The sequence below is a fragment of the Pinus tabuliformis genome, chromosome 3_2 (assembly GCF_031772625.1).
Source record: "Pinus tabuliformis cultivar Carrire ecotype Pingquan chromosome 3_2, CPIR1, whole genome shotgun sequence".
Classification (NCBI taxonomy): Eukaryota; Viridiplantae; Streptophyta; class Pinopsida; order Pinales; family Pinaceae; genus Pinus; species Pinus tabuliformis.
Window position 1 is genome coordinate 1087006361 of NC_142302.1, and position 12568 is coordinate 1087018928.

The following is a 12568-nucleotide window of genomic DNA, read 5'->3' on the forward strand; positions in this document are numbered from 1 at the left end:
TATTCATAAATTCCTTGAAGTGTACATGGATGATTGGACAATATATAGTCTTTTAAAGAAGCACTCTAGCTTGTTGTGAGTGATTTTTAATCGTTTTCAATAGTTGCAAATCTCATTGAATTTAAAGAAATACATTTTTGTTGTTCCCTTTGGTACCTTGCTTGGACATAATGTCTGCAAAGATTGGTTTTGTATTGATCCTGCCAAAGTTGCAATGAGTTTAAATATGCCGCCACCAACAAGTGTTAAACAATTGTGGTCTACATTGGGACACATAGGATATTATCGCAGGTTCATCCGTAATCATGCCTAGATCACTCCTCCATTGGAGAAATTTTTAAATGAGGCTAAACACTTCATATGGACTGATGGATGTAATATTGCATTTCATTCATTAATAGAAAATCTTGTGAGTGCTCCAATTCTGGTTTATCCGGATTGGAACAAGGAATTTCATGTCCATATAGAGGTATCTAGTGTTGCCTTGGGTGATATTTTGGTGTAGCCGAGAGAAGGTAAATTGGATCATCCCATCTACTTTTCAATAAGAAAGCTCTCCACTGCTGAGAAGAGTTACACAACTACAGAACGAGAGACTCTCACCATGGTGTACTCACTCCAAAAATTCAGGGATTATCTTCTTGGGGGTTCTTTTAAATTCTTTGTTGATAATTATGCTTTAAAGTATTTAGTTTAGAAACCTATCTTAGAAGGGAGGATATGCATATGGATTTTGTTGTTTCAAGAATTTTCATTTGAATTCATTGTCAAACCAGGCCACTCAAATGTGGGCCTATATCACCTTTCTTGCTTGGAGTCTGGCGAAGTGGGAGGGTCAGTTGATGACTGATTGCCTGATGTAGACTTGTTCTGAATTGAAGTAGTACCAGACTATTTTGAGGATATCATACTATTTCTAGCAACTGACAAGTGCCCTGATGACTACACAATGACTTAGAATAGGTATATGGTGGTACATTCTGCAAACTATCAACTTATTACATACTAGTTGTACAAAATAGGGCTTGATCATATTCTGCGTATATGTGTTCTGGACCATGAACGGGAAAATGTTTTGTGGGAACTCCATTCTAAAGTTACATGGGTCCATGTTGGGGGAAAGGAAACTACAAGGAAAGTGCTACAGGCTAGACTTTGGTGGCCTACTCTTTTTAAATATGCAAAGGAATATGCCAGGAAAAGTGATGTTTGTCAATAGGTTGGATGACCAAGTCATCGCGATGAACTTCCACTACATCCAGTCCGAGCTCTTAAAGCCTTAGAGAAGTTGGCTGTTGACTTTGTGGGGCCCATAAATCCCCCTGCGTGACACTCTCATTCCCACTATATTATCACCGCAATTGATTCTTTAACATGCTGGGCTGAAGCAACTTTTGTGAAAGATTGCACTGTTGATACTACTGCGAGGTTTATATTTGAAAATATCATCACCATATTTTGTTTTCCAAGGAGCCTTACTAGTGATCAAGGATCACATTTTATTATTGAGACTATTGCTACATTATTGTAGAAATTGGTTCCAACACCACAAAAACAACCCATATAATCTGCAAGTGAATGGAATTGTGGAAGCCTTACATAAGATTTTGGAAAAGGGACTTACCAAGGTCTGTTTTGTAAATAGGGATGATTGGGATGAACAAGTTCCAACTACTTTATGGGCTTATCGCACAACTATAAAATGATTGCATAAGTATACACCATTTCAACTTGTTTATGGACGGGAAATAGTGGTACTAGTTGAGTTAATTGATCTGAATTTTTTCATTGCCCAAGCCACTAGAATGTATGATGATGAATCTATTGGAGAATGGCTACAAGAGTTGTGGGAATTAGATGAGCGAAGGTTTCTTGCGGATTTTCATCAATCTGTTGAAAATGAATGACAAAAAGCCTGACATGAAAAACATATAAAGAAGAAGTATTTTTTTGTTGGAGATCACTCATTGCTTCATGACAAGTATTTTAAGCATCCTGATAAGTTATAAATGCATTGGTTGGGTCCCTTATTTGTTGTGCAGTTGAAATACTTTGGAGCTGTTAAGATCACTCAAAATGTTGGATTTTTCTTGCTTGGTTGGGTGAATGGTGCATGCCTAAAGCCCTACTATGACTAATAAATTCTCCGAAAGGGGGCACTAGTTAGATTTACGATTGAGTCTATTGAATTAGTCAGTCAGTTAATTTAAGTCGCGACAATTATTTAGTTAGCTTAGTTATGTCAGTCCTTATCTTATGTTGTAGTTGCAACCCACCACAACTCATTATGGTCGGGGAGGTACGTGTAGAGCGCCAGTTTTGTCAATTCCATGGTCATTAATAAGGGTCTTTTTAGTCATTATGCTAATATTTCCCATAATAATCAAATTTTACATATTTGGTTTTCCCTTTACGACATTTAAATAATTTCTCGTTCACGGACACCTTGGTCATCGGGTGGTCGCTACATCCACGGAAAAATTTGGGCTGATTGACCCCGAAGGGAATCTAGCCCCGTGGCCAAAAACATGGCCTAACCCCAAGGGCTTCAGGGAGAATGGACCCTATGACCTCCCGAACAGCGAGGCACTGATTTGACCAACTGAGCTAACCCTTGGGGCTAATTTCTTGTTACTTATCATCATGGTATTTCCTTTTTCGAGTTTTTTAGATCATTTCACAGGGATTTGTGTCCTGGTCATCATTAATATATAGATTTAGTTTGATTTAGCAAGTTGTCATATTTAATAACTAACAGTATAATCATTTTTCATATTTTTGAGTCCTTTCTATATAGGTTGAACGTCGTTGTCTTATTTTCTCATTATGCCTTGATTATTTTAAATTTTTTTGCCCTGATTTCTACATCTAAGTCCTTTGTATCTCCAGTATTCTATCGTCCATTTGTACAATTTGTCTATAGTAATTGGTCCTCCAAAATGACTCATAGTGCTAAAATTATAGTTCCCGCTGGATTCTCAGAACCTCACATTGTTCGTACCAAGGACGCTTTGGGAAAATTTGAAAAGGCCACCTTGGTCGACAACGATTTGTTCGAACTTGCTCTTTTTCCGGCCTTAAAGTCTGAAATCTACATGAATCTTAGTGCTAACTAGATCGTGGTGTTACTTCAAGGGTCAAGGCTGAATTTCATCCTTTTCATAGGTCAACAATTTTCAAATTACGTGATTTGCCTATGTTTGTTACCATAGGTGAAGTCATGCGTTGCACCAAGTTTCTTATAAACGACTTGCATGGGGGATCAATGTGGCTCGATAAGGAGTATCCTATTCATGTGGAGGACATTAATTAGATCATTTGGTTGTCATAGAATGACCCAAATGTTTCAACTTCCTTTTAGAGCGTTTGGAAATGCAAAAAAAAGAAAGGGGATGATAATTTGTACGAGAAGTATGGTACGGAACAGAAAGGTCGCGAAGGAGTAATCGATAAGATTAATGAAGAGAGAATCAAATTTTCTTGCTACATTATTAAGGTGAAGCTTATGTGGCATTATACGAAAGGAGAGTGCACTTTATATACCATATTAGTCGCATAAGCCTCTGTTCGGGGATAATTCTTGAATTGATGTAGTTATTTGTTGAATGAGTTGTTTAAAGCCTGCGAGGATGTATATAAAGAGGGAGACAAATTTTATTTATGGATACTTAGTTATTGCTATTGTAACGATGAAGTGGTGCAGACAAGAAGGTAGGGATCCAACTAAAGTATGGGATGGTGAACCTCTTGCTCTCTCTTATGCTCCATGGAGAATGCAGATTGATCCTACCAACAGAGAATTCAATGAGGTAGTGTTCGAGAAATTGCACACCAAAATGTTCCATGTTACACAAGCATTGACTAGGTTTATGAAGATGATTTTAGACAAGTATGCACATCAAGTATGGTTTGGGATAAGTCATGGTCATACATATCTTTTCCCTAATACTATCAACCTTGAAACATTTAAGATGAGGCCATTAACCTATTATGTATCAGAGGAATAATTTCATAATGAAGTCTTATCCTGGCCTGAGTTTCAATGCATGCAAAGGAATTCAAGGTCATTTATTCTATGGATGGAATTCACCCTCATGATTCCTCTGCTGAAGCTCCATCATCTTCTAGAAAGTGCACGACTAACAGTGAACAAGATCTCCAACCTATAATGAAGAAGTTGTAGCAATGCGTGTCTTCTGTCTGTAATAACATGTCTGAAGCTGGTTCCATGGTGAGTTTTGTTGTTTCTACTTCAAATATTCCTAGTATTTTTCATCTTATTGGTAGTTCATTTAAGCTATCAACAATACCCTTTATTTCCATGAGTCCAATTTTTGTTGCTCCAACTACAATCTCTAATACTGTCCCTTCCACCTTTGACGCCTTTGCTTTCACTCAATATTACGCCTAAGCCAATCCTATTGCTTAACTTTCTCATGTTGTTGAACTTACTGACGGTGAGCCTAAAGATCCTATTGAGGGTACCAAAACTATTGAGGAACACCATATTTTCTTGCCTACCCATTCTACGCACTCCCTTGGTTTATGACCACATACTGCATCATAATCTGCCACTATCTCTGATATCCCTGACTCTGGAAACATTGACAAAGATACTCTTGAGATGGATATTGAGTCAGCCCCTAAGGATACCATACAAGAGACTACAATTTGCCTTGAATCACACATAGAGGTAATCAAAATGCCACCTATGCAATCTTGTCTTAGTTACAACAAGACCCTACTACAACTCTTTCAACAACTCAAGTTGTTGTATTTAGTCAAGGCCCCAATCAACGCTGAGAGGTTTTTCATTTAGCTGCACAATCCTAGGATATCATTCGTATTTTTCCTTCTAGTGTTGTTTCTAAGCTTGAGGATGAATTAAAAAAGGAACCGAGTCAAGAGCCAAAAATTTTTCCTCAGGGACACTTTGAGAAATATGTCACGAGTGGTCAAAATGTGCATGCCCGATTCTCTCCAGTTGACACTTTGTCTGCAAATGATCTTCAGAGTTGGTCTTCATCCCAACTATTTCATCTTATCAGAACTACTTCCATTCAATTGGAAGATCACCATAATGAACTAATACTATTCATGAGAAAAAACAACAATAGCTCATCGTTGTGACAACAGAGTGAGACCAGTAGTGAGGCGAAAAGGAGAAGTTAGAAAAATAAATTGAAGATATTAGTTCTAAATTCTAGTAGATGTGGTCAACTATTGTTGAGTTTGTGCCTAATGCTCCAGAGGATTTTTCTTGTGCTATCTCACCGAATGCTTTCAATACATTGAAGTTGCCTGTACCGAGTTATTTGATGCCAATAAGGAGTTGCATGGCATAATTGCTGAGTTGCGTTAAGCACTACCTAATCCAGTGGAATAATACAAAGAACAAATTTCTCAAGAGATTGCTCAATCTTCTTCCTTCCATAATACTCTTCAACAAGTTACCAATGATTCACATGAAGTTTTTCAACAGGTTGAAGATTTTCCTGACCTTCTTTCCAAGAAGAACCAACCCTTGTATCAGACGTTAAAGGAAGCAAAACAATTGTTTGACCAAGCTATGGCCACTTTTGATCTTCACCAACGACATAATTTATTGAGTCAAGTAGAGGCACTGTATAAGTAGATTCATCATATGGAAGAAGATTCACATACCATTAAAAAGTTGTTGAGGGACCTTTAGCCACCCGCTCAGTCTCATTTCATGATGTTACATATGCTTAATTATGATGTCGATATTTAGTGGCAGACTGACCAGACATACTTTCTTGAGCATCCTGCAACTCATAATACAATTGAGTTCGTTAGTAAAGTTGTTACACTGATCACCACCTAGAAATTTTGTACAATGGATTATATTGATTTTAAAGCTCAAGCACTGCAGACAATACTAGAGTTGGGTCCTTTTTTGAAGGAAAAGCAGTAAAGAAAAGAGAATACAAAGCATCAGAGCAAAGAGAAGAAGTGTCAACAGAAGCTGCGCAACCACAAGCAGGGCCAAGTGCGCAGCTAAACGATTGACTTGAGGGTGAGTCAATGAACTATGGTCGAGGCATGTTGGGTCCTTCATTTTTGGATAAATTTTGACCAAGTTTTGATAAAAAAAAAGGTTGTAGGAATAGCCAGTGCAAGCGTAAGAGTAAATGGTCAAATAAGTTGGAAGCAAAGAACACAAAGGGACAATGACATGTAAAAGTTAAAAGAAATTATTTTGGGACTTGGAGAATTTGTGAAAGATGGATCAATGTGCTGGATTTTGGAAATATCAAAGAGATATGGAATGAAGCACCAATTTTGTTAAAATGGACCAAATCAAGTGAGCAAGATCAAATTGGACCGAATCAAGCAAGCGAGATCAAAGTGGACCGAATCAAGCGAGCGAGATTGAAGGGAAATCTATAAAATTCGTAAGGATTGAGCTTGAGAGAGAGAGAGAGAGAGAGAGAGAGAGAGAGAGAGAGAGAGAGAGAGAGAGAGAGAGAGAGAGAGAGAGGATCGTGCCGAAATGCTGTTAGATTGAATATTGAAGTCTTGTGTTTATTTGTATCTTGTATATTGGTTCCATTATAATCCTGCTCATGTTATCTAGTGAAAGATCATGTGCTCTTCTGCCGATCTGTGATGTAATGATCTACTTATCATGATAATAAAGAAGGTGTCATGGGAATAGTTCTATGTGGTTTTATACAGAATGAATATGAATTATGTGCCTATTTAAAAAAAAATATTATCATGTGCCATTGTATTTCTTAGTATTTTTTTATGTAGAGGTTTCTGGCTTAATCAAATACCAAGTTTTGAATATTTGTGGAAATGCTATGTAATTGTTTGAATAATATGATCTGTTCAGTAATAGATCCTTGGCTTCATTCTTTGATCCCCTTCTTCTTTGAATGTTTTGGCATGCCTTGGGTGAGATGTTTCTCCTTCGAGGAGGAGTAAAAATTCCGGTGATGTGCTAGACTATTGTGGAAACGTTTTTTGGAAATCAATGATTGAACCTTGGGGCTTTTACTCCAAAATTTGCGCAAAGATCCCCTAAATCCTATATTCCCCTTACTCACACATCCCACTCTTCCAACCTCCCTTAGCATTCATCCTCCTCCGCTCGCCTCCCTACTCCACCAACATGTTGCCCCGTACTACCCCCATCCACATCCCTCTCTTTCCAACCCTCCCCTTAGCCCATCCTCCCATTCCTTTTTGTCCACACATCCCCTTGCCACTCCCTTCTGCCCAAACATAGCCCTAAAATGATGCTCCTTTTAAGTGAAAATTTTACAACACACCACTTTAACTTGAACTTCGTGCTTTCTGCACATCCTACTTATATATCGAACTTGCTGAGTTGATGCACAAATAAATCGAACTGCACTTGTATATATAGCCTCTTATGTGGGTCGAATTGTCCTCTTGTAGGTCAAATTCATCAAGAAAGGGCCGACTTGGTTTGGAGGTGACAAATTACATATTTGACTCAATAATAAATCTTTTTACATGATTCAAAAGTCGAAGAAGGGACTCACTGAATGGACAATGAATCTAATGACAATATAAAACCTAGAAGTCCTCAATGGGGACTTTTACCTGTAAAAAGATGACCCAAGCATGAAACCCATTCTTTAATAAGTCACTATAATAATAATAAAATTTTCTTTTTTATCCTTTGAATCAAAGATAAATATGAAGATCAAACCTAGTTACATTGTTCAACACTCCCTCTTAACTAGGGAGGTATTCATAGTTTGCACATGTACATATAAGTACTTACAAGGCAGATCTCAAAACACAAGAACTACTAAGAGTTTAGGCGCCACAGACTACATTCTTGACCAGGGAAATCTATCCAGGTGGGACTAATATGGACTAAAGCTTTCAACCTATCTAGGTACAATCAGGCTTACTTGCTAACCATCAACCCAGCGAACCAGGTACGTAATGCAAGGTTAGAGCTCTATGACCAACACCGCCTCCCCTACTTCGGAAACTAGACATCAACACATAGGTTGACTAGATGTCCTCCCAGGCATTTTACACAACATGCCTCCTCAAATGTCTTCCAAACACTTACCATCAATGAGATTAGTGATATCAACCAAACCAAGCATGATTCTAAGATATTCAAACTTTTTATTAGGAAGAGACTTTGTTAACACATTAGTTACTTGTTCGTCGGTCGGTCGTCGGTCGTGACATACTGTAGCTTCATGATTTAATCCTATACCAAACTTCTAATGTGGTGGTACTTATTGTTGATATGCTTCGTCCTTGCATGGAACACAAGATCTTCAAACATTTTAATGCTACTTTGATTATCAAAATTTATCACAGTAGTACTTAGAGTCTTCTCAAACAAATCTGGCAGAAGTTTCCTCAACAATACAACCTCCTTTCCTACTTCACATGTAGCCACATACTCAACTTCAACACTACTCAAAGCAACAAGATCTGGCTTTCTACTCGTCCATGATATCATCGCATATCCTAAACTAAAACATCCACCAGTAGTGCTTCTTCCATCAGTCTCACTGCCACCCCAATCAAAATCTGTAAAACTTGTCAACTTGACTTCCTTGTTATCATATTTTAGGTAGCGATGTATAGTGCCATGTGGATATCTTAATATATGCTTAGCAGCTATCCAATTATCATGACTAGGCTCTAATTTAAATTGACTAAAAATGTTCACAACAAAATTTATAACCGGTCCAATATTTACCAGATACATCATAGAACCCACCAACTTATGATAGTTGGTAGGATCTACGTGGGATCTACGAGATTCAAGTCAGAGCTTCTCAATTTCTTGAGATTGGTGATCATGGGAGTAGTCATGGGCTTGGAATCCATCATACCAAATTTTTGCAACAACTTGATTATATACTTTCCTTGCCCCAAATATATCTCCCTAGGTTTATGCCATACTTCCATACCTAGGTAATAATGCATTAGTCCCAGATCCTTCATCTCAAACTCAACTTCCAACATCTTCTTGCATTCTTGTATCCTTCCCTCTACACTCGTAATAAATATATCATCCACATATAGTAGAATAATGACTGGCTCATTATCCACAACTTTGATATAGATATTTTGATCAACAATACTTTTGACGAATCCAATTCTTAGAAGGTATGCATACATTCTTGCATACCATGCCCTAAGAGCTTGCTTCAAACCATATAGGGCCTTCTTGAGTCTAAAAACATGAGTGTCTTTTCCATTTATTTCAAATCCTTCAAGTTGTTCAATGTATACTTCATCAATGGTTTCATTCAGATGTTATTTTTACATCCATTTGATGGATATTCCATCCCATTGCTGCAGCCAATGAACCAAAGATCTTATAGTAGTATATCTTGCAGTAGGTGCAAACGTTTCTTCATAGCCTATGCCTTCCTTTTGAGAGAAACCCCTTGCAACGAATCTAGCTTTGTACTTGTCTATGCTTCCATCAACATTGTGCTTGATCTTGCATATCCATTTAGAAGTGATAACTGATTTGTCACTTGGTTTAGGGACAATTTCCCAAACCCCATTCTTCATGATGGATTGGTACTTTTCTTGCATAGCCTTCTTCCAGACTTCTTGATGAGCAACTTCCTAAAATGTAATTGGTTCAACTGCTATTAGTTTAGTCATGTATGCAACATATCCAAAATATATTTTTGGTTTTTTTTTCTCTAAAAGTTCCTTTCGAAGCCCCATGTCCTTCAACATTTTCAAGAGTAAATTTTAACCAATTTGGCCTCTTTCTTGTGTTGGGTATGATCACAGGTTGAATAGGCTCACTTGGTCCTTCTTCTTCATCTTCTTGATTTGTAGTAGGATTGTTGTGGTGCTCTTCTTCTTCGAATAATGGTATGTCTTCATCATCAAAATCAAAAGGAATATCCTTGGATCTTTTATAGGCATGATTTTCATCAAATATAACATCCCTGCTTACTTCAATATGTCTTCCTTCCTTTATGTAGATTCTATATGATTTTTAAGAAAGACTGTTGGGCATGCAATCCCCCCCAAAGGCATGTGTTGGGGCTTAAAGCCCAAGTTTTGACCAAATCTTGTTGTAAAAGCTCCGCGAATAGTGGGCGTGAGGCGCGAAAGTATGATAGAGTCACAGCTTTGTCCGCCCTAGTTTTGTAATGTAATGTTGGCTGGATAGACCTACCCATGGTCCGTGGACCATGGGATTGTATACATAGAGCGAGGCTCTAAGTGTAAAAGGGAACTAAGGAACAAGGAAGTCTAAGTGATTGAGTTGAGGTGTAAAGTGTGTCTGTGGGTTGTAGAGTAGGAGAAGGCTCTGCAGCTAAGTGCGTAGAGGCCTAGTAGTCCGCAGCTGAGTGCGCGGATGGTCAAGTCTGAAAGTGTTGGATGAATCAATAAAGATATGTTTCGCTATAATTCTGTGTATCTTTTCCTGGTTTAATGCATGATTGATATAGTTTGCAAATATATTTTTTATTTACTGCGCGAACCTATATGAATGTTTTGTATTGTTAAGTATAACTTAAGACACTTAAGTAGGTGAAGGTACTTAAATAATACTGGAAGATAAATAAGATCTTGGGTAATAATGCAAAGCGCGGCATAGCCCCTAGTTAGGGTTGCACGAAGGCAGTGTATCAGGTTGTGAGGAACAGGAAAGTGCATGGAGCCACCTGCGCACAGGGACAAACGAAGGACCAATCGAACTCATCAGACATCTCAAGGGTGTGGAAACCTGGTTCTAGCACCCTCCCATACTACTCCGGGTGAGACATCAGTCCGTGCTCCGCGGACTGTTGTCGAAAGGGCTAGTAGTACCAGGATTTGTGTGGCTAATTAACTCCAAACCTGGGTCAGGCCCCAACAAGCCAACAAAGACTATATATCCAACGAAAATACCTTTAATGTTGTAGAATCTAGCTTCTTTCATTTTTCCTTTGGAATGTGGATATGGGCAGGACATCGAAATATTCAGAGATGGTCCACACATGGATCCATTCATGTGAATGCTTCTTCATGTGTCATATTATCGAGGATTCTTCGAGGACTTCTATTTTGTATATATACAATGATCATTGCTGCTTATCCCCATAGAAATTTTGGTATGTCTTGATAAAAAAACATTGTTCATATACATTCTTCAAGTGTTCTATTTTTCCTTTCTGCAACTCTATTTTGTTCGGGATTGCAGGGAACAATAAGCTCCCTCATAGTTCCCACTTCTTTGCAATATGCAATTATTTATTTTGAATTGTATTCTCCACCATTACTGGATCTCAAAGTCTTTATTCTTCTTTCAGTTAAGTTCTTTACTTCAAATCTAAATTCCTTGAAATTTTCAAATACTTCGTCCTTTGATTTTAGTAGATATAGCCATGTCTCTCTAGAGTGATCATCAATTAAGGTTACATAATAAATATTACCTCCAAGTGATCTTTCAGACATAAGCCCACACACATCTCAATGAATTAGGTCCAATATTTCGTTATACCTTGTTTCACTTCTTGTAGATGGCTTCCTTGTATTCTTTCCCAAGGAACATCCCTTGCATATTCCTTTATGATCTTCTTTGATATTGGGCACGCCATTTACCGATTGATTGAGAGAGGGAATAAACTTATAAAGTAAATGTCCATATCTTCTATGCCATAGTTTAATGGGATTGATTTCCATGTGAACTTGGGCTTGAGGAGATGGTGTTATGACTCTATATAGACTTCCTTCACATATTTCGATAACCCTAGCTTTATCGATGCTTTAATATTTTCCCCAAGCCAAAACTTTTCCATCTACAAAAGAAATTCTATCGTCTTTATCTTCTAAGAAAGAATGTTGGCACGAAAGAGTCATTAGGGGAAGACCCTGGGTTCAAGCGCGGAGAGCCAACAAAGGTTCATAGTAGTCTAGGTCGACACCGTCATTTTCACCTTACCCAAGGGGTACGGAGTCTCACCCGAGGCATGCCACGACAATAAGTAATAGGGGTTCATCATGGAGTCAAGGGAGCATCAACTGAAGCATCAACCGATAACAGATGTATAACATTACACACATGGTAGAGATAACAATATAACAACTAATACACAAAAACTACTAAATGCATGCATCTTACAGGACGTTACAAAATTTTAAATAGATCATCAAATTATGTACGCTTATACACATTATACTTCGCAACCAGCCTGGACTTTCCTTTCTATTAATTCAATAGTAAAACAGTACAATACGTCTCGACAGTTGCCGCAAGTAAATACAAGGAATACCCGTTTACAAACTCATTCGCTTGTTCTTAGTCTCAAAGGTCCTGCTCAGCTAAAATCATGCCTTCTGGTATCAGACTGTCGGACCCCGCTATCCTCTCCGTAATGCGAACCTCAGTAACCTTGCCAACCAACCCCTCTTCCTTACTGGCCCTCTCCTTTTATATTTCTCTCTGCCGCCTGGACTGCCAGTTCCTGCTCGTTGTTCTTTCCCTCGGTTGCTCCTCCTCCTTCCTGCTCGATGACTACCTTTGTCTTCCACTGCCACCTTGTTGTAATCCTTTTGAAACTACCTGTTCCTGCCTTGT